Source organism: Rhinolophus sinicus, chromosome X (genome assembly GCF_036562045.2).
Source record: "Rhinolophus sinicus isolate RSC01 chromosome X, ASM3656204v1, whole genome shotgun sequence".
In the NCBI taxonomy this organism is placed as follows: Eukaryota; Metazoa; Chordata; class Mammalia; order Chiroptera; family Rhinolophidae; genus Rhinolophus; species Rhinolophus sinicus.
Window position 1 is genome coordinate 9,835,714 of NC_133768.1, and position 27,727 is coordinate 9,863,440.

A 27,727-nucleotide genomic window follows, 5' to 3' on the forward strand; every position below is an offset into this window, starting at 1 on the left:
ATTTAAGTATAAATGCAAGCATTCATCTCTTTCAGAAAGCCGTCTCTCATTTACACCCCCCCCCCCCCATTAATGTCCCTCTTCTGTGCTCCCTTCTGTACAAACTATCAGGGACTTCTCAGTGGGGTTTCCAGGAGTCTCTCTAACTAGATTATAACTCCTTGGAGGCCAGGAGCAGTGTCTTTGGTCAACTTTGTTTCTCCAGCACTCATTGCCACAGCTGGCCCGTCAGCAAATGCTGCTTTTGTCTGTGTGTGGATGAATGCTGTGTATACACGTAGAGACCTAGGCTCAGGCCTTCCCATCAAAGGGCAAAGTCAACCTGCCCAGTCCTGAGAATCACACATCTGCTTAGAGCAGAGGTTCCCCAGCCTGGCATCCCCTGGAATCACTGGGGGAATCCCAAAGCACTCTACTGCCTCCATCCTACTCACTGAGTTCCTGATGAACTGTGCTGGGATGTGGCCTGGGCCTCAGGACATTAAAATCTCCCCAGTGGTAGAAATGTGCAGACAGCACTGAGAAGCCCTGGGTTGGGTCTTGTAGGGGTTACCAGTTGGTGTCACTTTCACTTAGTCTTTCATTTGATTCTCAGGAAAATCTAGCAGGTCTCCAGGGCAAAGGCTTATACCCAAGTCAGTGGTTCTCAACTGGAGCAGATTTTGCCCCGGAGGGGACAGTTGGCAGTGTCTGGAGGCTGTTTTGATTGTCATATTTGGTAGTGGGGGCAGCTAGAACGTAGAGGCCAGGGATGTTGCTAAACATCCTACAGTGCACAGGGCAGCCCCCACCTCAAAGGATTCTCTGGCCCCAAATGTCAGTAGTGCCGAGACTGAGATGCCCTGGTCTATTGGTAACCGATCAGCTTCCTGGAATGACTAATTATCTAGCATAGCCCTCATCACTCTTATCAAGGTGAATTCTCCTCCCCATTCTAGGCACAAACCCAAACTAAAGCAAACCGTACCTCCATCCTCTGTATGGGCCTCTTTTCTGGAAGGTTTCTTGGGCCCATTAACGAGCAAAAGTGACTTAGCTGCATAGCTGTTTCTGAAAACGTGGAGATTTAAGTGAAAAGGCAATATTTTTGTTTCTGCCTCCATTCTTTAGTGAGAATCAACGTTAACAGCCTATGGTCAGGTTAGCAGTTCACAAGAAAGGGCGAAGTTGCCAGAAAATCAAGATCACAGTTTCCTGTGTATTTCAACAATGTCACTGAGAGCTTCAAAGACAAAAATGACTGTTTGCCAGAGCCAGACCAGCTCCAAGTGCCTTTGTGTGCTGGCTTGTTTGATGCTACGAGGCCAAAGCATCCTTGCCATGATGTTCTTCTCTCTGCTCCCCACCTCTGTTCTTTTTTTGTTATGCTATTAAGATTCCTGCTGAAAATTAAATTAAACTTTTCAATTTCCTCTTTGTTGATCCAAGCAACTAATTAGAGAGAAATTAGAAACAATGTGCTACACTAGGGTGTTTTTTGAGTTTGTAATTGGACACAAAGATGGTAGAATAGTTGTAAGAAAGGAAAAATATTTGTACTGATTTTTCAATTAATATTTATTTATCTTGGCATCAAAAGTCCTCCCATTCACCCTATTTAAACATGAAAAGGTGCCTATTACCTGCGCTATAATCTATTTCCCCGACCCTCTTCCTCCCTCTTCATCCCTACACATCCCCCACACTGATTTTAAATTTATGGCAGGGGACTGTGTAGCCCCTGTAATTCAGCTCCACGGCCAAAGCCACACTTCCAGACTATCAAGCATGTCATTGCCACTTACACTCGCAGCTTCAGCTTTGGTATGGTTGAAAATTCTTCCAAATAATGTCCACGAGGGATAGTTTTTTCTGGGGTGGGCCTGCTGGGCCAACTCAGAGGGGCACGGTAGATTTTGATGACATCTTTCAGTATATAACATGTAGATGGCGACCATGGAAGGACTGCAAAACTTGCTGACTAGAGGGCCTCCCAAGATTACTTTACGTGAATTCAAACTGCTGAAGACACTATGAAATTGACCCACTGTCCTGAGCTTTGGGTCCAGATCCATGCACTCACCATAGACTTGAATGGTTTGACTTCTGGCCACCACAATTGAAAGTTAGAGTCTTGAAGAAGGTAAGAGTTTCTGGATATGGAGGCTTTAGACCTGGAGTGCCTTAAAGGTTTCCCTTTGGAACCATTTTGGATATAGCGACCACATTATCTGAATTTAAATTTGGGAGACATGAACAAATATCCACAGATATGGACAAATATCCGTAGAGGATTTGAGTACTACTGCCTCTGAGCCAAGATGACTTTTCCGGGCTCCATGGCATGTCAGTAATTTGTACTCCTGAGTCTCCTATGAGAGAAGCTTTTTCTTGGGCCTGGTCATCGCTGTCTATCTAGGTTGACTATCAAGATCTGTATGCCTCAGAAACTAGAGCTGGGGCCCGGGATGTCACACAGGGGGACTCAGGGGAGGGCAGTCATCTTAACTTAAGGTAAAGGCATGCAACCTTCATACTGCATTCAGAGGATCAGCTAACTCTGCGACCTGGTGACATAATCTGAAAATCCATGAGCTGAAATGGAGCGACTGCCATGGTTATGGTGATCATCTCCTTCTAGCTTGCTGACTATCTATTAACCAGAATGTGGGTAATCATTTATTGGCCCCCAATGACATTTTAATTAAGAAGATTTTTCTATATTTACCTAAGGCCATCCCAGAAACATTTTCTTTTTAAAGGTGCTTTGTTCATAGAAGTTTGCTGTCCTTGTTGTGCTTTAAAATAATTGATTGCTAGTTATTTAATTAGTGTTTAGTATTGAACCATTTCTGAATCACTACTTTATTCTTTTCAGATTTCAGGTGGGTCAGGATTCATGAACACACATGAACTTTGAACCCAGGCGAGCTCATCAACACCAAAGGAACTGAGACACAGATGAACTTTGGCTGTTAGTATTTACCATAGCAATTACTGAGATAATCGGAAAACATCATACCAACCAAGAGGTTATGGCTTAGTCGCATACAATCAGAATTATAAGGCACTTTAAATCCGTATTGCTCCAAGTCAGCATAACCCATTCATCACACTAATTGTAAGTAATAATTACTAATTTGGAAGGGTTTCCTGAGTAATCCATTGACTCAAATCAGTGTTTTCTATTTAGTACAGTCATAGCATTTTTGATCATTTCTTTTTATGGACTCAGGATAAAGAAACAACAGTTCGCTATTTCTCAGTCTCATTCCTCAGAATATTTCAGAACGTGTTTTACTCCACTTATAAGTATGTAATTGACATCAGTTGATTTCCTCCTCAGCGACCTTGTGAATAGAAGCGTACCAACGGATATTTCTTTGTTTTCAAATAAATAGGATAATACTGGACATTTGCACTTGTCTTCTATTTAACCTGGTGGTGAAACTTGGGTGTCCTTGTGCTTTTTTACATTTGCCTTATTTCATGGTTGCACAATAGTCCATTGTATGGAGGTAGTATATTTTAACCATTTCCCTCCTATGGCTATTTATGTTGATTATAGCTTTTTTCCTCTGCTGGTATAAACATGGTGTTTTTATATCTTTGTTCATTTGTGCAAATTCCTAGAAAAGAAAACCTGGATCAGTTAGAGTGTATTTTAAAATCTTGTGATCTGTTGCATGTTCCGTGTTGACATGAATGAATGCCAATCCTAATGTTTAGGAAGGTCAGGCACCTGTGTTAAGAGAGGTGTCACTGGAAGTGTTTAGAATAGAGCCTGTGCTCGCTCTCTTCTATAATCTCTGAGCCGATTAGCAGACATTTTGTCTTTATAGCACTCAGTGGCAAATGCATGCTATGATTATACTAGATTTTATCCCCATCCTTGGTTATGGAACGCTCTTCACATATACACTGAACTTTGAGTGTGAAGATGGGGCTTGATGATTTTGGGAACACAGAGAAGCCAAGATAAATGCTTAAGATTGCTATTTAGAAAACTGTTGTTAATTTGCTTATTTGGCATGTAGATGTACCATGTTTCCCCAAAAATAAGACCTACCCCGAAAATAAGCCCCAGTTAAGATAGTCAGCCAGATGGACGCATTTAGTAGGTTATGACGATGTTCCAGAAGAAGACGACATGACTGTATTTGAATAAATGTAGATGGTTGTACATGAAAAAATAAGACATCCCCTGAAAAGACGCCCTAATGCATCTTTTGGAGCAAAAATTAATATAAGACCTGGTCTTATTTTCGGGGAAACACAGTAGGATAATAAGCCTTGTTACTAGTATTACAAATAGCCATGCAAGCCTTTGCCCTAAATTATTTATTATTTCTTAGAACTCAGGCCATTCTAAGTGTCCCATGGATGGTCTTTCTATAATGACACAGGCCATCAGAATTGTCATTTATAAAATATAGACTCCAACTCTGGATAAGGCAAGGAAAAAAGGAATTAATTAGGGCAGGGTAGTTTATATAATCATCAGAACAGTGAGAGATCAGGCTCAGAACATAAAGGAGAACCAACAGTGGCCTGGTGGCCAAAGACAAGGCCAAGATCATGTTGTGCTCTGGTTAGGGCCTCATGCTGGCACCAGGCCTCCTAGGCCTCCACCAACCTTTCGGCTCCTGAATCCACCACTGCCACGAAGCGTATCTTATGCCCGTCTCCCTCAAGACTCAAAGTCCTAGGTGCGCCTTTCTGATTAGCTGAGCCTAGCTCATCTGCTCAAGTCTCAGTTGCAGAGAACTCTGTGAGAGGGAATTATCTGACACCCTTTGGCTTTCCCCTTGGGAAATCTCCTACATGACCCACACAATGGTTCCTAAATAGAGAGTTCAATACCTCATAGCAAAAAAAAACACCAAAAAAACCCAAACAAACAAAACGAGAAATGAGAACTGATTACCACTGTGAGGTCTCCGCTTCTGTTTCTGGAATGACATTATAATTTATTTATGATTCTCGTTATTGGTACCTCCTTAAAAGCAGCATATTAACTCCTTGTAACCTCATCTAACCTCCACCCCTTGGCATATGTTGTTACTGTGTTTTTTTAAAAAAATTTTTATTGGGGAATATTGGCAAATAGTGTGTTTCTCCAGGGCTCATCAGCTCCAAGTCATTGTCCTTCAATCTAGTTGTGGAGGGTGCAGCTCAGCTCCAAGTCCAGTCGCCGTTTTTCAATCTTAGTTGCAGGGGGCGCAGCCCTCCATCCCATGCGGGAATTGAACTGACGACCTTGTCGCGCTCTAACCCACTGAGCCATCGGCTGTGCCTTGTGTTTACTTCTTTTGACATACTTTTTTTTTTTTTAAGCCCTCTCCCTATCCAAACACTAACCTCTCCATTCCCACTTGCTTCCTCAAGAGTTCCATACCGTGTTTCCCCAAAAATAAGACCAGGTCTTATATTAATTTTTGTTCCAAAAGACGCATTAGGGCATATGTTCAGGGGATGTCATCCTGAAAAATCATGCTAGGACTTTTTTCCGGTTAGGTCTTATTTTCAGGGGAAACACAGTATTAATCACTGGAATGAAGACTTAGCTATTTTTCCTTGATTTCAGGACCCTCCTTGAGATCTCCTACTGGAGATCTTTTTACGATAAAAACCCAAAGCATGAAAGGCCCAACTGTTGTTCTAGGCACCGCATGCTTTACTAAATATAATAGTAATTACTTTTAGGTATGATAATGGCATTGTGTTTATGTTTTTTAAAAGGCTTTACTTTTTAAAACAGTATTTCTCAATCTCAACATTTTGGGGTCCTTCTTTGTTGGGCTGGAGGGGTGTTCTTCTTGCATTGGAGGGTGTTGAGCAGCATCCCTGGCCTCTACACCTGATGACATTACCCCTTTCTTAGTTGTGACAACCAAACAGGTCTCCAGACATTGCTAAATATCCCTGGGATGGGGGTGAGAGAGGGTAGACAGCTTCACCCGCCGCTGAGAACCACTGTTTTACAGATACATATGGGAATATTTTTGGATGAAATACTAAGACATCTGGTAGGGGTGCTGGAGGATGTGGGCGTGAATGTGGCAGGATTGGCCAAGGGCCAGTGGTTGAAGCTGGGTGATGGGTTCTGGAACTTCATTATAGTTTTTTGATAATTACTTTTGTGTGTTAGAAATTCTCTAAAACAAAAGCACAAAAACATTGTTTCAAGACATCAGCGGCATCAGTTTAATAAAATCCACTCCCAAGCCTGAGACTGAAGAGTGTCTTGCTTTGGAGGGCATATGAAGAGCTGAGGATAGAGGAAGTAGAATATTATTCATGCTTTCCACTAAGTGTTGTTGACCATTTTGGAGACATACTAAGTTTTAAATGGTTAAACTGAGCTCCTAACCAGTCTCTCTATTACCAGGCCCCCGTGATTGTCTGTTCCCTGGTCATCTGGTCCAGCTTTAGTCAAATTGAACACTGGGACTCCATGACTCATGGAAGCCTTCCATCTTCCTGGGGGCCAGCATGTTTCTTATTTAAGCCATTTGCATCAGTGCAGCCCTCTCTCAGACCTGCTACCTTTGGGATTAAGGCTAAAGGACAGCATCGTGTCCCTTATTAAAGCCTCATGGGCATAGACGTGCCCAGCGAGGAGAAGGCAGGGGGAAGGCTGAGTCTGGCTGGACATAGAGGAAACACCAGCAGGGATCCAATTCATAATACATAATTACCAGTCAACCCGAGCTTTTTTTTAGCCTGAGAAACATAACTGGAACTTAGCTTGGGGCTGGGCAGAGCAACTCTCAGAACCTTTATTTTGCGGCTGAAGACTGGGGTCATCCAAAAGACAGCAAGAACAATCAGGGTTTGCTTTGGGGATGGTGATGTTGGGCAGGTGACAGAGATGAGGTTGGACAGATTGGCAGTAGGACGTCAAAGTGATTCTTTTCCATGTCTAAGGGAAATATTCAGGGCTGTCTAGAGAAACTGGCAATTCATAATTCTCACCTGCCAAGAAAAGATGTAGCTGTAACTGATTTACAAGAGTCCAGGGCTACTTCCAATCTTGAAGATGGTAGAGGGTGTGGCTAAGAGATGCAGCTCCTGCCGGACCACCTGGAATTAAATTCTAAATCCACTCCTTAGAAGCCATGCTAACCTCAGTAAGGCAAATTACGGAACCCTGCCACATCTCAGTTTCCTCATTTGTAAATCCAGGACAATAATTGCACTCCTCTTAGGATTCTTGTGAAAATTACATGACTTAGTACTCTAAAGGGTTTAAAACACTGCCTGGTGCCGAGTCAACAGTAGGTGTTGGTGACTGATAGCTAGAACTAGCCTTCTCTTGCCAGACAGAGCAAACATGGTCTAGGCTGGACAATTTGAGGTCTGGGAGAAGAGGCCCCTTTCATAAAATTTAAATTAATCATCAAGGGCCATTTGTTTGGACTAAGAAATTTCTTGTTTTTCCCATTTTGGGGAGGGTGAGCGTGTAGCATGGGGGTGTGTTTATCAAATACTGTTCCCCTGACTGCTCTCTGATAGAACAGTTCTGAGGGGATGGGAATATGAATGAGGTGAAGGTGAGAGGAGGAAGGGGAAACCTGGATTATGGGGGATCTACCCATGATGGAAGCTGGGTGGTTCCTGGAGGACCTGAGCTCTAGAAGACAGAGGGCAAGGATGCTGGGAGATGGGTGAGGGTCCCCAAAGGGAGATATGCTGTATTCGAATTATTTCTGAGCTAAGAACCTCTTGACTTAAAGTGATTGTGTTATATTGAATGTGCTCATATCAAAGAGATCAAACTATCCATTCAAGCCTATCCTTTGTGCTATTAATGTGTTAAAAACTCACAAAATCTCTGTCTGTCCTTTTCAGATACTCATTTTTCTTTTTTAACCTCATCACCCAGATGGCATGCAGACCCTTTCTGGTGTCATTTCAAATCTGGAAGTGAATCTGGTAGCTATCTTTGTTGCCAGAATTTTGTGTTAAATGAGATCATCGGAAATTTAAATACTCCATATTTACACGCTCTTTATTCTGTCTTTTCAGCAAGCAAATTGTTCTGGCTTTTGTACAAATACTGCTCCGAATTAGAACGAGGGTTCTTCCCTCCCTTCCAAGGGTGGCCCAACCATCATCTCCTTTGTTGGAATGTTCTGTGCACTCTGTGAACAGTATTATCACTCTAAACTAGATTCCCTCAGTGGTCTGCAGACCTCTGGTGTCAGAAGCCCCCAGAGTCCGAATTAAAATTGCAGTTTTCTGGTTGAACCCCAGATCTTCTGAATCTGAATTTGGAAGAGTGGGGCCCAGGAAACTGTATTTTTACCAAGCATCCCAAAGGATTCTGATGCATAGTAAAGTTTGGGAATTGTGGCACATACCTTAAACCCAGGGTCGGCCCCTCCCCCAGAGCAAATTCTCCAGCATCCTTATCTTCTGTCTTATCCACCCAGGAAGCTTCTTTCCCAGATAGGCACCCTGCATGGTGTCATCAAGTTTGCTTTTCTTTGAAGGTAGACTGTTGATATGACCTTTGCATGAAGTTGAGAGGTTATACCTTGAGCCTCAGACAGAAAACCTAGACAGGATGAGTCATCCTAGGAAAAGGAGGAAAGGTCCGCCAGCTTGGGCTGATAGAGAAAGACAGGCTTGTGAGTCTGACTCTGTGAATCCACGCTCTTAGTTCAGTAAATATTTGCAGAATGAAACAGATGATTTACTGATACGGACGTGGTGAGACTGGCCACTAATCACAGTAAAAGAGCATGTGTGTCCTCCAAGCTGACTGTAGCTCGGCCCTTACTCAGACCTCGATTGCTCTTGTTTTAAGCATAATTCCAAGAAGATTGATTATCCAATTGCTGGGGCTACTGAATATGGGAAGCAGCTGATTAGAAGCAAAAAATGACAGAACTCGGATTCTGGAAAATTTGGTTATGTGGAACTCATCATTCCAGGATTATGATATATGTTATGTGGGAATGTAATGGCACCTGTAAAAATTGAGTGCTTCCAACTTAAAGACTTTAAGAATCTTCTAGTACTAAAAAAAAAAAAAAATGTAGTCCATCGGTGATCATGTATAATGTTGACTACATAGGGATAGAGAAGTAGAGATAATGAAAAGTAAATAGGCCTCACACAGGTCATTGGATAGAGTCAGTGATGATCCAGGGGCTGAGACTACATCCCAAACAGGTCTCCCAGAATTTATAGATTCTGTTTCATAAAAGGCAAATGACAACCGAAAAACCTACGTTGAGCCTCTCTGCCATTTGATTGACCTAAATTCTTTTAGCTTTGGCTGATTACCAAAGCATTACATTAGCAAAATGCTTCCCGCTAGCATGCGGACATTTAAGCTCGAAATACAATATTCAAGTAATTAGCGTCAGTGTTCCCTATACAAGTACTAGTGACAGCTCAGGCATTTCTCTGCATATAGGGAAGAAATAAAATCAAGTTCTGGCATAGTTCTGTAAATATTAGCTAATTTCACACAATTCCAACAATGCCAGCACAAGGTACGTGATGTAAAAGTCCAAATTCTCAGATAAAATTGAATACTGATGTGCTCAATTGCGTAACACTTATAGTTGAGGTTATGCTAAGGGAATAAACTTAGTGTTTGTGGTTATCTGAGGAAATTAGCTAAATTATTCAGGTAATAACGTTGTGTTAGATAGTGTAGTGCGTCTATGTGATTTTGGTCTCAAGAGGGGAGCTAGACATACAAAGGAGAAAACATGTGTTATAAGGGCTGGGGAAATTGTTAGCAATAACCAGCCAGGTGAGTTTAAATTTTAAATCCCAAATAGGAATTTGCAAAATTCATCTCATGTTGAGTGAGAAACATCTTTCCTATGAACTCCAAAGAGGCCTGAAAACCTCTCTACCTATGAATTTGTCTATCTCTTGAGCCTGGACTCACCATGGGCAAGATTCAAACCTTCCAGACGTTGTAGTTTCTCCATTGATAAACTGGGAATATTACTGCTCACCAGAGCACATTTCCCCCAAGGTTCATGATGATGACACATGACCCCCAAACTCCAAACACGGTTTCTGAGAGGGCCGGTAACATTTGCATAGAGTACTAGGTACTTAGACCAGGAAGAAACTTCTCTAGTTACACAGTGCTGTAACTTATTTGATAGGTGAGGGAAGGGCGTGGAGAGGTTATGTGGCTTCACGTCCTCTTTTCATGTATTTTCCATGGTTCATAATGACCATGAGGTTGTGCTGCTTTCAGTTCTGGGAGTTCCTTCAGGGCAGGAGTTCTATCTTCTTCATCTTCATATCCTCCTGTCCTGGCACAGTGTCAGGAACACAGCAGATGTTTGCTGTTTGTTAGATCAGTTGCTAAACAAAGTTGCAAAGTCAGAAAAGGAGTGACCCTGGTAATCAGACTCCCAGCCAGCCTTGCTTTTATTAAGTAAAAGCTCTGTAAACGTTCCTAACAAATACATCAGTTCAGAACATTCTGGACTCTCTGAGGGATTTGTCTTAGCAGCATCTCACTGGAACGAGATGTTTAAATTCCTTTCCCGAAGGTTCTGGCCCTGTAGTTCCACAGGCCCTGGCCAAGTCCACACACACGATCTGTTTCTTTGGGGGCTCTTTCTCCCTGCTGCGGGTCCCTTGAGGACTGTGACTGTGAATTGGCCATGTCTATGTCGCTGGAGGCTGATGCACACTAGTGCTTCTGTGAGTGTAAGTTACTGTGACCTAACGCTTGTTGGACACATAACCATGCGCCAGGCACTTTGCAAACCTCTTCCCTGCTGAACTCCTTTAATCCTCACAGCGGCATTATTACTGTTATCCTGTTTCACAGATGGAGAAACAGGCACAGAGAAGTTTGAGACCTAATCCAAGGTCACACAGCAAGTAATTAGAGGAGCCAGGATTGGAACCAAGGGAATCTGGCTCCAACCTGCAATTCTCAAAGTTTTGGTCTCTTAGAATTTATCAAGGACCTCAAAGAGCCTTTCTTTTTGTAGGCCAAATGTCTCAAAATTTACCGTAGTAGAAATTAAACCTGATAAATTTTTAAATGCTTTTTAATTTATATGAATATAACAGTAATAAGCCCATGGGGTGTTAACATGATATCTTTTTATTTAGGAAAACAAACTTTTCATAAACACAAAACATGTAATGAAGAGAGTAGCAATGTTTCACATTGTCGCAAATCTCTTTAATGACTGACTTAATAGAAGACAGCTGGTTTCATTCATCGTCTCTGCATCCAGTCTGTTGACATCTGTCCTGCAGCCTCTGGGAAACTCCGATGTGCGCCTGTAAGAGAATGAGGCGTGACCCCTTGGATTTCAACAACCCCCCAGGGCTCTTCCTGGCTATAGTTTGGACCATGCGTCACTTCCTCTCTGCATGAGCTCTGAGGTGGGTTGGGGGTCACAGAGATGAGATTCTGCCTCCCAGAAGGCCTTAATGCTGTGCAGGTGACTCACGCGTCCTCCTCTAACCTGGTACAGCCTGTGATGTGACTGTGGTCTCATAAAAGCAGTCCATGTGCTATCCCCTCATGGTCCACGTGCTCTCCTGCCTCTGTTCCAGTGCTCTTACTGGGCTGTCTCCCTGGCATGCTGCCCTCTTCTAGGTGCTTCCCAGAGGCCCCGTCTGGACCTACGCCCCCTTTTCCATCTTTCCCCAAATAGAGCTGCGTGGAGGCCTTTACCATGTTCATGTTCCATTGCATCTCTCACTCGTCTGAGCGCTCTCCAAGAGCAGGAATTTAGAATTTTGTCCTCTTCCCATTTCCAGTGTTGAGGGCAGAATTGTGGAGCAAAGTGCTGGGGAACGGGGTGGGGGAGATACATTTGACCTGAAGATTGAGGGATACTTCCTAGAGAAAGGGGATTGGACCTGGTCTGGAGGTAGATGAGAGGAAAGGGCCATCCTGGCATTTGGAACAGATTGAGCCAGGCCAAGGGCATCTCCTGAAGGAAGAGGGAGATGACTGATGTGGTTGGAGGGTCCATGGCAAAGAGGCTGGTGGAAGACAGCTGGGAAGGCAAGAGAGGGCACAGAGTCACCTGCATACAGAAGTCACTTGGATGAAAGCAGCTCATCTGATCTTGCCTGTTTGAGTTTCAGGACACTTGGAGGGTCGGTAACACTGAGGCCTAGCTCAGTGCAGGGAATGAATGCTCAGGCCTGTTAGGTGAGATGGAAGTGTTTCTCCTGGGCAGCAGCCAACAGACCTCACGTTCAGAAGTCTCCTGGTCCCAGGCTGGCTGCCAGACTGATTGTGTAGGAGCAAGGTCTTATGTAGAAGAAAGCGTACAGCCACTGGGCTGGTAAGTCTATTTATTCTCAAGGACATAGGCTATAACCCTCATACAAATACAAGAGATGCTACATGGCTAAGAAGCAGAGTACTTAAGGAGGCAGACGTTTATTTTTAGTCGACAGCAAGAAATATATTTTCCCCCTGTGCTTCAGCTGCCATTGTGGCAAGTTTTTATTACTCTGGAGAGAGGCAAAGCCAAGAATTTCTTGTTGACATTATTTCCCAGCATGTGTGATGTTTTAAAATGCATACAAACATCTTGCCCTTGATCTATTTATTCCAGACATTCAACTTGGCACCACTTAATAAATTATTATTACACACTTAGCACCATTTAATTATTATCATTGTTGTTTAAATGGTGCTATTGAAGAATTTGAAAGTGTAGAAAAACAGAAAGAAGCAGGGAAAATATCCCCTTATATTTCCAAATACAAAGATGCTTATCCTTATGTGATAGTCTGCCAAGATGTCTGCCATCAGTTCCTTCTCTCCCCGTATGCACATGCTCTTCCACCTATCAAGACATGGAGTCTGTCTCCCCTTGAATCTGGGCTGATCTCCCAAGTTGCTTTGACCACTAGAAGTCTGCAGAAGTGGGACTGTGCCAATTCTAGGCCTAGACTTTAAGAGGCCTGGCAACTTTTCCTCTCTGAAACTCTGGAAAGCAGCTGCCATGTAAAACGCTGACTATGTAGAGACTCCACAGTGTGAGGAAGCCCAAGCGAATGATGTGGGGAACCACATAGAGGAGAACCAAGGTATCTGACATGTGAGGAAGGCCTTGGAACTTCCAGCCTAGCCTAGCCACCAGTTCAGCACAGTTGAATTAGCCAATGTCACATGGACCTAAACCAATGTCACGTGGAACAGAAAACTACGAAGCTAAGAGCATTTACCCACAGAGTCATGAGAAATAATAAATATTGTTTTATGACACTAAATTTTGCAGAGTTTATTATTAGACAGCAAGCGATAACTGACACACCCCATTCATTGTATTTTAGAGTATTTTCTTAGTATCTTTTTCTCAAAGCATTTTTAGCAGGCCCACTCATATAATAAGTACAATTGGTTTGTAGCACTTTTCACTTCACATTGTTAGGACATGAATTTTCTCATTTTTTTCAGAAGTGCTATGAATATTTTTAATGACTCTCCACTATCCAATTGTAGGTGGCTATTATCATCTGGGCCAATCAGATCCCCCACCCCAGGAAGGTAGAATTGGGACAGTGATTCTGGTCAATCTTTGTGATGTTGGTGGCCACATTTGGGCACTGTGCAAACAAAGAGAAAATCAGTTATAGAGCAGAAGAAGAAAGAAACAAGCACAGAGAGGAGAGAAAATGGAGATGCTGCTGTCCACAGTGAATCTCCATGAAGTCTGCTGGGATTCTAATTCTCATCCAAGGCCTTGTGTGCAACCCCTGCGTCCCATGAAATACTTGAACATTTGTTTCCAATTCATTCTTCATTTACTCTTAAACCAGGTTGAGAGACTTTGGTTTCCTGCAACCAAATGACTCTTGAATAAGGCCAATGGTTTCAAAAGAAGAGCAAGAAGGAATATCACCTGGGAGAGGCAGGGTGACCGTCCTGGAGAATGAAATTGCCTTTGCAGACTTCAGTTTCCTGATGATGGATCAGCTCTACAACTTGGAATTGAGCTATTAACAGACAGTTTGTACAGAGTAATTCTAGTGATGGATGTTCAGTTTATCTAAAATATCCACCATTAAGATTCACTTTTGCTGAATTCTGATTCAAAAAGGAATAGAGGCTGTAATAGTCTGTGGGGGCTGCCATAACAAATACCATAGCCTGCATGGCTTAAATAACAGAAACGGATTTTCTCACAGTTCTGGAGTCTGGGAAGTCTAAGACCAAGATGCCAGTTGATTTGGTTCCTGATGAGAGCACTCTGTCTGGCTTGCAGAAGACCACCTTCTTGCTGTGTCTTCACATGGAGGGGAGAGAGAGAGAGAGAGAGAGAGAGAGAGAGAGAGAGAGAGAGAGAGAGAGAGAGAGAGAGAGAGAGAGAGAGAGAGAACGAACTCCAAATGCAGTCACATTGGAATTTAGGGCTTCAACATGTGAATTTTAGAGGGAAACAATCCCATAGCAAAGGCCAAAAACCATATGGGCCCCTGAGAACAGTACCAAAGTTTCCACTTATAAAATAAGGACATTAATAATTGTCACTTTACTACACAGAGGCTATGAGGAAGAATATTGCTTCAGTTTTCAAAATCAATTATAGCTTGTTAAATGAAGGACATCTGAATATTGCATGTGTACATACATATCTGTAATCAATACAGTACTTCTTGGCTAAGAGACGAGAAATGATTTTATGTAGGCATGCACAAATGTACCTTTATATTTTGATGATATTTGATTTCTTTGTAGGCAATTGTCTTCTTGAATCAATTACTTGATGACTGTATTTTTCCATGAAAGATTATGAAGAATGTTCCACATTTACTCTCCAGTATTTGAGATGGACAGCTGTCTTGCCAACATGTGGTCTTCAATGTTCTCTGTCTAGCTGGGGGTCTGTTAGAGCACCATTCTCTAGAAGTGCTCTTTTCCATACAGTATACACATGTGACTACTGAGCAACTGAAATAGTTAAATCCAAGCTTAGATGTCCTGTAAGTGTAATATACACACCCAACTTTGAAGACTTGGTACAAAAGAAGAATATAAAATATCTAGTAATTTCTATGTTGATTACATGTTGAAATGATGTTTGAGATAGAAGTAGGTGAAATTAATATATTCTATTTAACTCAACACAGAGGGTGCCAAAAGAATATATACACGTTCTAAGAAAGGAAAAAAAAACTTTATTAAAATTGTAATACTCGATATATCCCTATAACAAAAGATGAAGTCACATTTTACTTCAGCAATTACATCTCAAAGTGGTTACTATCAGCATAATTTTAATACAGTTTTTTCCTTTCTCAAAATATGTACGTATTTTTTTGGCACCCTCTGTATTGAGTTAAATAGAATATATTAATTTCACCTACTTCTTTATACTTTTTAAAATGTGGTTACTGGAAATTTTTAAATTACTTCTGTGGTTTACTTTTGTGGCTTGCATTATATTTCCAATAGGGAACACTATTCTACAGAGTTGACATCAGTCTTTTGTGAGTTTATCTGGGCCCCCAACCAATGAAGACTGGTAACCTTGAAGCCCCAGAGTATTTCTTCTCACAGGCCCTAAGAACTGAAGCAATCATTGAAGAATCAGGGTGCATCGCCTTTGATGCGTTCTTTCTTCATGCCCTTCTCAATTCCTGGATGCCATTCGCTTCTACCTATGTAGGTGTCCCAGCAAGAGAACTTCCCAACATGCCTTCACAACACATCTCCTCAAGCTTTACAGTGGCTCATTGTTCTTTCTCTTTTTCATCTCCCCAAAACTAATAACCCCTCAGCCTAGGGATCTCACACTGTTGTTATATGGAATGTGGGCTTTGAGAACTTTCCCATAGGAGTGTAAAAGGCAAGCTTTCTAATAGCCCATTAAAGGTAAGATGGGAAGGCTCTACAATGGGTTAGTTTCTGGCTAAGTGTCCCAGGAAAAGAATGCATTTCTAACAGTTGGGAGGCAGGTATTTTGGAGTAATGTATTTCAACCAAGCAGTATTGCTGCACAGCTAGTCTGTGAACATACGAGGTCTGACAATTAAGTTCGTGAACTTGTCGCACTGATGTTGCTAACCTTTTTTGATATCAGAGGGATTATTCTTTATGACTTTGTACCAACTGGACAAACCGTTAACCAAGTTTACTATTTGGAAGTGCTAAAAAGGCTGCATGAAAAAGTTAGTCGAAAACAACCTGAACTACTCGCCAACAATTCATGGCTCTTGCATCACCACAATGCACCAGCTCACACGGCTCTGTCTGTGAGGGAGTTTTGAGCCAGTAAACAAATAACTGTATTAGAACACCCTCCCTACTCACCTGTTCTGGCCCCCAAAGACTTCTTTCTTTACCCGAAGATAAAGGAAATATTGAAAGGAAGACATTTTGATGACATTCAGGACATCAAGCGTAATACGATGACAGCTCTGATGACCATTCCAGAAAAAGAGTTCCAAAATTGCTTTGAAAGGTGGACTAGGCACTGGTATTGGTGCTCATTTCCCAAGGGAAGTACTTCGAAGGTGACTGTAGTGATATTCAGCAATGAGGTATAGAGCACTTTTTCTAGGATGAGTTCGCGAACGTAATTGTCAGAACTCGTGTTAACATTCTCTCTGCTGAAGGCATAGTTAGCAGTCTGGGAATCAGTACGATGTTGTCTCCAAATGACTTCCCCTAAAATAGTCTCTACCTGTTTCTATATAAATCCCTCTGCACCTGTCCCCATACCCTCTTCCTCCTTTAAAAATCTTTAAAAATCAGAAGGTACCATTATAGACCAAATCACTTCTGTCACAAAACTATCTATGAGGTGTTTTTAGCTCCATTATTGATGACTTTTTCTTCTTTGGAGTGACATGGTTCTCATTCATTGATTCATCCATTTGATATTTATATACCATGTACATACCAAAAGTTCTTGAAGCTGTTTGGTGCCTTTCAAATGCATACAAACATGTTCTCCCCATGTTCTGTCAAACTGAAGCTTCCACCGAAGGAAAACACCAATCCTACTGCAAAGAGACATCAGTCCAGGCCCTGCCAGAATTTTTCAAGTAGACTCAAGAAGAGAGTTGGGCTTTTTAAAAACAATCCCCATAAATTAACCCATAGTCTATAAAAATTAGCTGAGACTAAAAGAGGTTTACTAAGCAATTTCTACAGCTATGGTATTATATTTCAGGGAGTTTATGGGGATAAGTCGCTCTTTATTGGGAATCACCATTAACATGGTCATTAGCTTTCACATCATTAAATATCTCATTTCAAGGGCAATTATGTTGGACTCTATGTTCATCAGAAACTAATTGCAGAAAAATGTGCCACACATACCCATTTTTCAGAGGCATCAGCAATACAAAAGGTGGAAATCAAAAGTAACATTTCCTTTTTGTGTATTACTGTGTTTCCCCGAAAATAAGACCTAGCCAGACAATCAACTCTAATGCGTCTTTCAGAGCAAAAATTAATATAAGACCTGGTCTTATTTTACTATAATATAAGACCTGGGTCTTATATAATATAATATAATATAATATAATATAATATAATATAATATAAAATATAATATAATACCCGGTATAATATAATATGATATGATATGATATAATATATATATAATATAATATAATGCTGTGTCTTATATTAATTTTTGCTCCAAAAGATGCATTAGAGCTGATTGTCTGGCTAGGTCTTATTTTTGGGGAAACACAGTATTTGAAAATTGTACCATGGCAGTTTTTCAGGACTAATTCTTAGATTGGCTTATTTATGTCTGATGTTATATGAGCTTCAAATTATCCACCTTCTCTATGATTCTTTTAATTGTTTCCTCATAAACGGACGCATGCTTCTTGCTGCCAAGTTTGGTTTACTCGTATATGGTGATGGGTAGCTTACTATGTATTGGAAGACTCAACCCATACAAATAGGATTATCTATCAATGGGTGTGGCGGACACATTCTAAGGTGACCCCCAATGAGTTACATCCTTATATAATCCTCTCCCCTTGAGTGTAAGGGGAACTATGACCTACTTCCACTCAATAAAATATGGCAAAAGTGATGGGATGTCACTCTCTTGTTGCATTATGTAAGACTCTGTCTTAGTGGACCCAAGTGAGAGACTCTCCCTTGCTGGTCTTGAAGAAGTGAGCTGTCGCGTTGGGAGAGGGCCGTGTGATAAGGAACTATAGGCCGCCTCTAGGAGCTCAGAGTGGCTGATAGCTAGTATGGAAACAAGGACCCCAGTCCTATAGCTTCAAGGAACCTCTTCAAGGAAGAGGTCTCTGAGTTCCAGATGAGACTGCGGCCCAGCTGACACCTTGTTTGCAGCCTTGTGAGACCTGAGCAGAGAACCTGGCCATGCTGTGCCCAGACTCCTGACCCATGGAAACTGTGAAAAAATAAATAGGTATTATTTGGAGCCCCTTAATTTATGATAGTTTGCTATACAGCATAGTAAACAAATTCAATGGGTTTTCCATTAATTTATATAACACAGTATTCATGAATTTATCTTTAAATTGGTTATTCTCAAACTCTCTTGGGAGAACCAGTGTTTTAATCTCCAATCTAGCATGAAAAAATACTTTCATAAAAAAATAAATTATTAGAAAAATTAAATTAAAAGACACAAAACACAGGCCCATAGACCAATACTTTCATAAAGTGAAATAAAAAATAAGTTAGAAAAATTAGATAAAAAGACATACAAAATGCAAGCCCAAGAGGTTTATTATTAGATTTGATAGACATATAATTTCACTGTCAAGTTAGTACAAAAGTCTCTAAACATTTGCTCTCAATTTATATATCTCATTGAGAATGGGTAATAATCAACTTATAAAAAAGCTGGTACTTATGGAGGGCTTGTTATGCTCTGGACACTGTGTAAAGTCTTTTTCATGAATTACCTTCTATTCGTGTTCCTGACAACTCTATGAACTTTATAAATCCCCCCATTTTATGTGTGAACAAAAGATTAGTGGGGTGAAATAACTTGCCCAACTTGGTCACACAGCTAGTAAGTTCAGAAAGCTGCGACCCAAACCCACAAATCTTAACTGAACAGTTTGATACTGCAGAGTTCCTGTGTTATTCATAATAATTGAGAAAAATATAATACTCAAGTTATCATAAATATGACCTATAATTAATGTCACCTTGGTCAACTATCCTACAAAGTCCTACATAGGGAATTTTCTGTGCTCATATTCCCTAAAAATGAGACCACTCTTTGTGCCAAACTTGAGCTACAGAGATGTGGTGATTTCTAGAAGGAAATGAACCGTACTCTTGTTGATCTCTCTTCTCAAAACGTGGTGGTTCTTAGTAGCAGAATCAGAGATGCGGAAGAGAGGAAAACAGGTGTACTTGGTGATTTATGCTCTGTTTACACTCCGTTATGGCTTTCACTTCCTTCACTGCAGTCTGTCAGAAGTGTGAAGGGTACCAGTTCCCATCAGAATCACTGGGGTTTTTTTATAGCTGCTGATGCACGGCCCTATCCTGGGGGATTCTTAGTCTACTGGTTGGGGAGAGCCCACAATCAGGAGTGTTTCCAAAGCGTCTCCAATGATTCTAATGTGCAGCCAGGGTGGAGAACTGGATTTTTAAGGAGGATAAGCATGAGACTAGGTGCAGCTGAGTCATTTCTGCTCCACTCTTGATGCTCTGTTGCTCAGGGCTGTGTGGAAGCCTCACAGAACATCTTTCTGTCCACGGTAGTCATCTATGGGGAATACCCAATTAGGATTAGGGTGGCTCACGTACCCATTTTATGTAAAGCTCAGGAAATCTTCCACCAGCAACTTCAACAGTCCCCCAAGCTCTGTCCATTCAGGCCTTCATTAGCTTAGGTCTCATGGGTTTTGCAAAATCACATTCAGTTGATTTTATCATTTATCACTCAATTGAGGTTATCATTTATGGCAAAATTAGAATTTCATTTCTACTCAGCCCTCATTCGTGGTTTTTACCTACACTGTAGGATATACTTCTGTTGTTTAGGAACTTTCCAAAGAATTTTAGTGTTTTCTCATTTTACTTTTATCAGCTTTGAGTGACGAGAATTACAAATCATTGTAATTTAGCTTTTAAGAATTTTATGTTGTTTCCTCACATATTAGATTGGACACAATAGCAGAGCTAGGGTTGAGACTAATCTCACAGCATATTTGGTGGAATCCAGTCTTGTGAGAAGTTCCTTGGAAAGAGTTTCCCAGCCCCTTACTACTCAAAGTGGCGTGGTCGAGGAGCAGCGTTGTCTCCATCTCCTGGGAGCCTGTTAGGAACACAGAGGCCGGGGTCCCACCCCAGATCTAAATGCAGAATAGGAACATACATTTAACTAGGCCCCCAGGTGATTCCTATGTATGTGTAGGAAGAGTTTGAGAAGCACTGAATGTGGAGAAACAACGGCAAATTGCGTCCCCTTTGTGAAGATGAATAATACACGTTAGCATATGAAGGATTCTGTTCTGTCCAATGGTAAAGAAAACCCTTTACTCCAGATTTTCCCAAATGCATTTGACCATATAACATTTTTTACTTCTGGTAGCACTTAAAAAAACTTTTTATTGAAATAGACATACATCAGAATAGTGTACATATTATTGTTGGTTGACCATTCTCCATGAGTCTCTCACCTTTCGGCTTTTTAACCCAAATGTGCCCTGGGTAAAGACGTTGTGGGGAGGGAGTGCACTCTCTGTCTCCTGCTCTCCCTTCCGCTCCTGGCCCAACTTCTTCCAGGAATCCCAAAGACCCTGCTTCCCCAGAGCTAATGGAGAGACGCTGCTGGTGCCATCAGTCCCACAGATTTTTTGCTTCTTAAAGGCACTCGCTGGGGAGGAAATCTGAGGGAGGCTCCAAAAGGGGGGGTACTTCCAGTCTGGGCTTTTACTGTGGAGATCAGCAGAGCCTCTCGCTGCCTTTCATCCACACCAGGCACAAACGCAATGGAGAGATGGTGTCACTGGAACACCTCCAATTTTCCTTATCAGAATGATTTTTGTGCCTCAGAACAGGTCGACAGATGGAGAGCCAGGGAGCCAGAAGCTCCTTTCAAACCAGGGAAGAGACTTTTGATGCACGGGGGTTGGCTTCCCTGTGCACTAAGTGGTTGCCCCTAGGGCCCCATTTTGTTTTCATAGCTGCGTTGTGACAGAGGGGAAAGTGTGCCATTATTATTTGCTCTCTGCCACCTAGCAATGTCTGGCAGCTCATAGGCCACTTGAATTATTTGGTGGAGGAGAGAAAATGAGCCTGGGTGATGAAAACTTTCTCTGAGTCAGGCGCTGCCCTGCCCTCAGAAACTCAGGGATGTAGATGCTGCCCTTTTCCTGTTTCACGATCCAGTCCTGGACTCTGTGCTGCATTAGTTCATCTTTATTTTTAAGGAAAATGACTTCCCCTTTTCATTGGAGAATTTCCACTCTTAATCGTTATTGCCCATCTTTCTTAAAATTCCTGTGGCAATTTTGGAAAACATTAATTCGTTAGACAATGAGAGCACTCATATTTCAGTGGATTGGCCTTTAATTGCCAATAGTAAGGGAAAATTATAAAATTTAAAAAAGTGGTTCTGATGGGAGTTGATGGTATTTTAAGCAGCCAAGCAGGTAGTAAGTAGCACACGGGGGTGGGGGGTGGGGTGTCCCATGAATCCGGAGGGAGAAATACTTATTCACTTATTTACTTTTGCTATTTAAAAATGGATTTACTAATTTGGGCTAGTAGATGACTCATAAAATAGCCTTGTATGTATTGTATAAAATGGAAGTGAGCTCATGTCCCTTTGTTACTTAAAAACCTACAATGTTTATAGCTGCGCTACTCAAAATAACCGAAAGGTAGAAATAGCCCAAATGTCTATCCGCTGAGCTGATGAATAGATAAACTTGTCACAAAAAGGAGTAAAGCACTGACATATACTACAATATGGATGAACCTCCAAAACATTATGGCAAGTGAAAGAAGCCAGTCACAAGAGGCCACATATTGTATGATTCCATTTATGTGAAACATTCAGAATAGGCAAATCCATAGGGACCTAATGCAGATGGGTGGTTTCTAGGGGCTGGAGGGGAAGGTGAAATAGGGAGTGACTACTAATGGATCTAGGGGTTTCCCTTTGAGGTGCTAAAAATGTTCTGGAACTAGACAGAGGTGAGTTTGCACAACATTGTGAATGTACTAAATACCACTGAATCGGTCGCTTTAAAATGTTTAATTTTCTGTTCTGTGACTTGCACCTCAGTTAAAAAAAATTAATTATGTAATTAAAACCTTCAGTGGCTCCCTATTTCCTTGAGAGTAGAAGCCAAATCCTTACAGTGGCCCATCATGCTCTACAGGATCTTGCCCTATTACCTCCTGGCCTTGTCCCCTCCTACTCTCCCTAGTCCTTTACTGGGCACGCTGGCCTCCATGCTGTGTCTCCCACATGCCAGACATGTTCCCACCCCCACTCCCTTCTGCAATGGATGTTCCCTCTGCCTGGAAGATACTTCTCCTCGATACCCTTGTGGCTCTTTCCCTCACCTCCTTTATGTCTGCTCTGATGTCACCTCTCAAGGAGGCCTGTTTTGACCACCTTATTTCCCATTACACCAGCCCCAGGCGTCAAGCCCTTTATTCTGCTCTACTTCACTTACTGCCTTCTAACAAACTATGTACTTTTACTGATTTATTCTGTTTATTGCTTGTTCTCTTTCCCCTCCACCATCAGATGGTAGCTCCACTAAGAAAAGGATATTAGTATGTTTCTTCATGCTGGGCTCAATTTGCGTTGATTTTTTTAAAGGCAGCCACAGATCAAATAACTAGGAATTATACATTTAAACAGATTCAGTTAAGTGGATTCTGAAGGAAATGTCCACAGAGAATGAAGTATCAAATCTAATAGTAAAGTGCCATTACTGCTTTTTATTCTCTGCCAATATTTATACTTCATGGAGGCATAAAAGCATTTAGGTTGAAGTTAAAACTTTCAATCCAGAAACTCCTCTCTCCCTCTATTCTCTTCTCTCCTTCATCACAAGTCACTTGAGTTTTGAACCTGAAGGAGATGTTTTGGTGGGACTGTAAAACATTTTCTACTGAGTGAAGGTGACTTATTTTCTAACGAATACTGTTATTCTTTTTTATCAAGGCCGATTTGGGTTGTTACAGCTTTTACTGGGGTGGTGAGGGTGGGGGTGGAAAGGTGCGGAGAACCTGTTTCTGCAACTGCATTTATTTATCAAATTTGTCCAAGGCCTTGATGGTGATTGTGGGAGGTGTAAGGAACACACATATTTGTATTTAAAGGAAGACAACTGGATTTAATCATCACAAGCGAGTGAAAGTCTGAGAAACAAAGAAGGAAAAAAACGGAACAGAGAAAAAAGAAAGGACAAAAATTTAGAAATAGAGCTCCGGCTGAAATATTTTTGTACACGGGCAGGAAGTTGCTTTCAGAAAGCCCGGCCGCAGACTCTTGCACACAGGCTTTGCGCAAGGAGATCTATGATGAGAAAATAGCATTGTGAGCTTAAAGCTATTACATTTTGCAGATGGGCCATCTCTATTAATTTGGATCTAATTGTGGCTGGAGATCCTGCTATCTGATGAAAAGCAAACAAGAAATGGTACCCCCCTTCTCTCAGTGTTGGTGTTCAAGCTGAAACATGTTTTTGTGTGCGTCTGTTTATCTCAGCATAAGGACACTGAGTATCCTAGTACCAGAAGTTATCTGGTATCTAAGATTAAGTGCGGAATTCTGATAGGAGAGCTCTTGAGCACAAAGTGTTGGACACGGACGGATTTCTTTGCATCAGTTACTGTTCTCTCATTGGCTTAAGAGAATGCTTTATGAATCCATATTCCATTTTCCCACTTGGACACACCACTCATATGGATTCCATTTGAGGAAACAAAAGCTTAAGAAACAGAGGGAAGGTGGGATTTTTTTTTTACTGTCGTAATTTCAGAGAATGTGAAAATAGCATGACCCAATATTGGCAACTCTCATGCTGCAGAGTGCTCTGTTCATAGAGCCACTTAGGAAACGCTGCATCTCTGAGGCAGAACTGGCCAGTTCAGGGACTAGCAAAGAGTCGGGAGTTTAAAAACCACCTTTTGTAACAAAGAGCAGAATTTTGCCTGATGGTGAAAGAAAAATTACTTTTCTTAATTTGATACAAGGCAAGGTGATATGAATGCTTTCCTTGATTAACTTAAGCCTTCTCAAATACTAGCATGCATTTGTGTTTTCACAGGGAGGGTTAGATGGAAGATTAGTGATGGTGTGAGGCAAGAGTCATCATTTAAGATTTTTCATATGTCCTTGGACCATAAACCAAGCAAAAAACACCCAACGAAGTCAATTCCTCTTAGAGCTCTTGCAATGTACAGTGAAACCTGCCTAGGAGACTCCAAAGATTGCTCAACCCACTGGTTCTCAACCAGAGGCAAATGGGCAGGGATATATTTGGCAATATCTGGAAACATTTTTGGTTGTCACAGTTTGGCGGAGTAGGCATTGCTACTGTCATCAAATTAATAGAGGCCAGGGATGCTGCTAAATATCCTACCATGCACAGGACAGTCCCCACAACAAAAAGTGATTCAACCAAAAATGTTACTCGTGCCAAGATTGAGAAACCCTCATCCTAACACCTGTCCTAAATATAAACCTACTTGAAATATTTCCCAATTGGTGGAATTAACCAGAACAACAGTCTGATAAACAAAAACCAAGCAAAAACCTCATTAGTAACATTTCCTCCTTTCTCTTTCCCACCCCACAGAAAATGATTGAATGTAAGCATGACCTTTTTAAAACAACTCCGTAAGCAGTCTCCTTAAATATGTTTCATTGTAATTTCTGCCATTCTCTAGAGCAGGGGTGTCCAAACCGTGGCCCACGGGCCAACTGTGGCCCGCAATCCATTTTTTGTTGGCCCGCAGCAAATTCCAAAAATATATTTAGTTAAATAAACCAGTTGAGGCAATACGTACTTCACCTCGAGTGAGTGGCCCGGCTGTTTGTGTATTTTACCACATATGGCCCTTGGTGAAAAACGTCGAAAAAAGTTTGGACACCCCTGCTCTAGAGGCTATTACATTCCCCCCGAAAATTATTAAAACCACTGTAATAATAAAAATTTATAACTGTATTTAGCATCTCTTGGCTAAACTCGTTGAAATGACAGGTGAGGGGGAAACATAAAAAGACCTTTTTTAAAAATCTAGCTTGTTTGATTGTTGTTCCACAGTTTAAGGAGAAAGACTAGAATTTATGCTAAAACTGTCTTTAGATGCAGGGCAATTAAGTGGCATATATAAAAATTCAAGCCCAATAAAGCAACGCCTGGTTCAGTCGACCTGAGCTTGTTGTTCTTTAATATGTTGGCCAGAAGAGGAAACTGAGCTTCGTTTGTGGTTCCTAATTGGGAAACTTGATGATTGTTATCGAAATATGAAGCCCAAGAGCCTTTGAGAATGTTAATACAGAAAGTCCTGCCCTTGGCTTGGAGAGTTTTGTGCAAAGAGTATTAATGGGGTAATCGGGAGATTTGGGTTTTTAAGACAATTGGTGCCACCACTTACCTGTGTGACCCTGGTCTTCAGTTTTCTCATATGTAAAACAAAGGCTCTGGTCATTTTAAATGACTCCAAGGTCATTTTAAACTAAAGAAACAATAGCACGACAATAGTACAAGCTGACCTTGAGATTTCCTCCATACCACCAAATGTCTCCTGTTAGTCATTTTTACTGATTTAGAAGTAGTTGAGTGATAGCTCATAAAGCTGTGGATTTTCTCTTTCGTCCAATCGAGAAAAGAATAAATATCTGCTGTGGAAGGATTGTAAATAATTAAGACTCTCTTTCTTTCATCAAATAAATGAAACCAGGAAATCTGTGATAGAGAACTGATTATTTCTCCAGCATCCAAATCCATTTGTTACTCTGTTGGGGTTGGGCATTTACATAATTGTAGGCTATTTCTGTATTGAATTTGCTTTTGCAGACCCCCCTCAGACAATAGCACCTCTATCTTAATATCTGCCTAAATGTTAATGTTAATTAATTTCGAATTTTCCAAGCAAATCTGCATGCAAAATAGATTGGCGGACAGCATGGTGTTTCAGCATCTAGTGTCTTCTCTGTGACAGGCTCTTGAAAGTCAAAAACAGGACAATACATAGGGCAAGAGTGCAGAAATCACTACATGTTTTTTCCTCCACAGGAAATCTCTCGCCGGAAGCCATGCCACAGAGCACTCGGGCAGCTTGCAGAGAAAGATGCAACCCACGCCAGCCCCAGAGGACCCTAGGGAAGGCAGGGCTTGCTTGTTTCTCAGCTAGTTTTATTCTCCTGCCCACACCCTTCCACCCAGAGTACTGGACTAAGTTATTCCTTCTGCAGCTGCTTTCTGTTATTTCGGGAACAGTTTTACCGTATTTGTCTTGGCTTTTCCTCTCTTCTTGGGCTTGAATTTAGATGAGACATAAGAGCAAAGGGCACTGGATCCGAAAGCCATTTTATTGATTAATTCACTTATTCATTTTCATCTCAGCAACACGTTAGTGAGAACAAAGGCTGATAGGATAACAAAGAAACCGTTAGTGAGTTTGAAAAAGGCAGGCCATCATGGCGGCTGTAGCAAGACAATGGCTGTACAGGACAATTTTTTTAAAAAATGAGTATTGTCGGGCCGGTCCAGTGGCTCAGGTGGTTGGAGCTCCGTGCTTCTAATTCTGAAGGCTGCTGTTCGATTCCCACATGAGCCAGTAGGCTCTCAACCACAAGGTTGCCTGTTCCATTCCTCGACTCCTGCAAGGAATGGTGGGCTGCGCCCCCTGCAACTAAGATTGAACATGGCACCTTGAGCTGAGCTGCCGCTGAGCTCCCGGATGGCTCAGTTGGTTGGAGCGCGTCCTCTCAACCACAAGGTTGCCAGTTCGACTCCCACAAGGGATGGTGGGCTGTGCCCCCTGCAACTGACAATGGCAACTGGACCTGGAGCTGAGTTGCACCCTCCACAACTAAGATTGAAAGGACAACAACTTGACGTGGAAAAAGTCCAAGTACACACTGTTCCCCAATAAAGTCCTGTTCCCCTTCCCCAATTAAAAAAAATGAGTATTGTCTATTTAGATATGTCTCTTGGGTTGTTTATCAAGGTGTGTGACTTTGAGAGTGAAGAATGGAGAAATGGTAGCATAAGAGAAGCCATCTTCCATTTGAGATCTTGTGAACCAGCTCTGTTTCTTTTGCTAACTCTAAAGTTAAGAAAAGAAAAACCCTCAATGGGGAAATATATAAATATTTACAAAGGCTTCCCCTCTATCTACAGTACCCTTGTGCAAGATATAGCATCTTGCAGCCTTGCAGTGTGGTTGTATTTGAAATAAATGGTGCAAGAGGGTTTTTTTTTGTTTGTTTGGTTTTTTTCTTCCTAACGATAGTATAACCTGCTTGCAAAGCCTGTGAGCATGGATCCTAAATGGTGGATTTTATCCGCCTTGGAAGGGAAAACAGCTTGACCCAATGTCACCAGAATCTGAAAGTAGGGTTCCTGGGAATCTGAGCATCTTAGTTGTGATTTTAGGGCCCTCTCAGGTTCTCCCTTAAGGCTTGTTAAGTAGTGGTAAATAACATCAATTGGCATTGAGACCAAATTAATAACAGAAGGCAGCCAAAAAGTATTCTCTTTTAGCCTCATTTCCCAAAAGGGCTCATCATCTGCGTTAGTAGAGTGGGATGTTCTTTGTCTAAGTGGTCTC

General features: G+C 41.6%; 1 long non-coding RNA gene across 2 annotated transcripts in view; it reads left to right on the forward strand.

The window, feature by feature from the left end:
* LOC109455012 (uncharacterized) overlaps window positions 1–27,260 on the forward strand; it is a 69,991-nt gene extending 42,731 nt beyond the window's left edge. The window contains exon 5 of one of the 2 annotated variants that reach the window (XR_012493419.1): window positions 26,188–27,260. This is a non-coding gene — a long non-coding RNA (uncharacterized LOC109455012). Of the gene's footprint in view, window positions 1–2,857; window positions 3,347–26,187 lie in introns of those variants that run through there. The other variant, XR_012493418.1, reaches the window with a different exon arrangement.
* Window positions 27,261–27,727: the final 467 nt, after the last annotated feature.